Source organism: Aegilops tauschii, chromosome 6 (genome assembly GCF_002575655.3).
Source record: "Aegilops tauschii subsp. strangulata cultivar AL8/78 chromosome 6, Aet v6.0, whole genome shotgun sequence".
Taxonomy (NCBI): domain Eukaryota; kingdom Viridiplantae; phylum Streptophyta; class Magnoliopsida; order Poales; family Poaceae; genus Aegilops; species Aegilops tauschii.
This window is the reverse complement of record NC_053040.3, coordinates 102,618,017-102,621,132: the sequence shown is the minus strand read 5'-3', so window position 1 is coordinate 102,621,132 and position 3,116 is coordinate 102,618,017. Positions and strand designations below refer to the sequence as shown.

Here is a 3,116-nt window from a genome sequence, read left to right as displayed (position 1 = left end):
AGCAGCTTTCCAACGCCATATTATTTGCCCATTCCGATAAACGGTTTAGAAATGCGGTCAAAAATACGATTCACGTTTTTTGTGTGAAGAAAAAATGGTTTACAAAACTGCTCTTAAACCGCTTACATTTTGACAAAAATTGAAGTTGGGTCATGATACTGGTGTCCATAGCTTTCCAACGGTATATCTCAAGCCCCATTTGGGCAATGTTGGCGGAACTTCAACCTAGTTTAGAGGGAAGTTCAACATACTACTAGCGGGCAGGTCAGGTTGTGGTCAGAATATTATTCTCATCCCATGACCAGAATAGTGTTTATGTATATATATATACATATATAGGGTGGGTCTATTATGATGACACGCTTAAGACTCTTATTCTGCTAACAGCAGGATTATTCTCCTAACACCGTACCCGCTAGCCACCCCGACCCGCGCTGACCTAGCGAATAGAAAAAACCCACCCCTCCCACGGCCGCTCACCACTCTCCCTCGAACCCCACTCCTCCACCAACCTCCCTCCCCCTGTGTGCGGCCACGGTACCCCACCCCACCACCACCTGCCACCAGCACCGCCGCTGTCCACCACCTGCCTGGCAGCCGACGACCACGAGGATGGCCCCGACCACCGCGGCGCCCCACCCCACCGCCTCCTCTCACTCCCTGCCGGCGCGCCTCCCTCCCCCAACCCACAGCGCCACGCCGCCACACCTCCATCCAAACCCGACGTCCGCCGGCCTCCTCTCCTTGACCCTCCTCGAAGTTGGTAGCCCCGGCTCGCGGTGCGGGCTACCCTTCCTCCTACAACGCCGGTGACATCCAGGGGCGCAGCCACCCCCAGCCACCACGCCACCGCCCCCGGTGCGGCTTCAACCGCCGAATCCGGCCGCCATCGGCCCCTGGCGCGGCCTAATCTCTGCTTCCTCCTCCTGCGCTGGCACCTGGCCGGCCCGTCCTCCTCTACTCCAACACGCACAAGGTCCCCCCGTCCTTTGCAAAATTGGTGTCGCGCCGCCAGCCCTCCAGATCCACTGCCTCCAGCATCACCGCTGGCCGCCGGAGCCCCGCGGGATGTATGGCGTGCAGTTCGGCCCGCGAGGGCGAGCAGTGCACTTGGAGGAGGAAGTGCACTATACCCGCGACCTTGACGAGCGGGATCCGCGAGCCGGCTAGCTACATACCCGTCCCAACCTCCATTACCCCACCCGCAGCGGCGAGCAGAGGGGGAGGGCCCCCACCACACGCGCAGTTGCTCCACCCCCATCGGCAAAGATGGGTGGCACATGCGGGCGTGCAGCACGGCCAACAACGGCGTGCAGTATAGCCAACGACGGCGTGCAGTACGGCCAACGACGGCGTGCAGTACGGCCAACGACGGTGACTATTCATGAGCACCACGCCCCGCTGACCTCCATTGTCTTTTTCCCTGTGCAGCTCGCGGCACCGCGCCTCGTGTAGTAGACTGCTCCTCTGCGTGTGGTTAATCCGAGCGTGATCTCCACTTCCACTGATTTGTAGCACATGCATTCAGTTCAGTAAGTAGATGGCCTCTGATTCCCTTCTGGACATCCACCTCAGCTGCCTTCTATGCATTTTCAGTTTAGTACTAAGCCGATACACATTGAGGCTAGATACACATTCAGGCTAGCTAGTGTTCAGTTCAGTACAAAGTGATTAGTGTAGAGTTTTGGCACATCCAGGCTAGCAAATGTACAGAGTTTTTGCACATTCAGAGTGTTCTTTGTTCTTATAAATTTGGTATTTGTAGTTTACCTGACAACAAAACTAGAAATTTTCAAGTTGATCAAGTTGCACATGATTTATAAAATCCAATTTCATCATCTGTTGAATAAGACTTTCCTTGCTGTTGTTTGATTTAGTTACTCAATGTAACTTGGCTCTATTTTGTTGAATTATTTGGTGTAAATTCTGATTGGTCAAGCTCATGCCAGCTTAACTATTTATTTTGAAACAAATGCCGCCACTCTCTACCATGTCAATTGTAGGTACTGCTTTTAGTAGCTTTCCTCGTGTCTAGTTTTGTTTTTCAGTGTAGTTCGCCGGGCGCGTGGTCTGACTATGCGCGCATGTTGCAGTGCTAGGTACACTGGTTCATGGAGTTCGCCCGTGTACTCCCACTATCAAGCAGCGAGCAGCAATTCGTTTTGCGGCGCTGTCGTCTAGTTCGTCGATGTAGCGAGCAACTTTAGTGGCAGCGTGCTTGCAGGTTGCAGTTTGGTCCGCATCGCTGCGTGTGCGGTGCGCCATCATTGTTGTTGCAGCTCAGCAGCTCACCCCTGTGCAGTTTGGCCCATGACGTCGGGGGGGGGGGGGGGGGGGGGGGGGGGGGGCTTTCCGGCCAACTCGCGTGTGCCCCTGGACTCTCCACACGTACTTGTTTTTTATGAGGCATTCACTGTGTATGTTAGAGAGGTTCTCCTCCGTGCGGGTTCTTTTTTTAGGTAGTTCGCTTCTTTCACAAGCGAACTCTTACAACACTTGTTTATTTTTGTTTATATCTGGTCCAGTGTAGTTCGTTTGGTATGTTGGAGAGGTTCATTTTTCATGAAAAAAAAGGTTGATGCAGCCTACTTCGAGGAGTACTGTGGTCCACTTGAGTCGAATGTAATTAATTTTTGTAAAATTGGATGCAGTCCGTTTGGGCACCGCTTGAGGTTTGCATGGCTCGTGTGTGAAGTTCTTTTTTATATATTTATATTTTTTAGGGTTGTTTAGTGGACCATGGGTGCAGTTCGCGTGCAATTTTAGAATGCATTTTTTCATGTATCCCTAATTCTATGTGTATGCAATTCCAAGAGAAGAAAAATGCAGTTCGATTGCGCAGCCTCGATGTCCCACTACGAAGAAGTGCACTGTGCTTGTGTGTTTCAAAACTCAGTCGATTGCCGTTCACTTCGATTTGTGTCACGGTTCACTTGCCCTTGTCTGTGCGGTTTGCCCTTGTTCATAGAAAAAGTAGAAAAAGACAACGAAAACTCGTTAAGAGAAAATTTACGCCCGACAAAGGAAATTATGCAGCTCGCTTGCCCGTCCTATGCAGTGCGGTTTGAAGTCTGAAGCAGTGCGGTTTTCTGTTGGACGCGGTTCATTACATGTCG

General features: G+C 51.9%; 1 long non-coding RNA gene across 1 annotated transcript; it reads left to right on the top strand.

The window, feature by feature from the left end:
• Positions 1-478: 478 nt before the first annotated feature.
• Positions 479-2,694, top strand: LOC141025552 (uncharacterized). Its single transcript, XR_012187284.1, has 2 exons — positions 479-1,532; positions 2,094-2,694. It is a non-coding gene; the product is annotated as an uncharacterized lncRNA (long non-coding RNA).
• Positions 2,695-3,116: the final 422 nt, after the last annotated feature.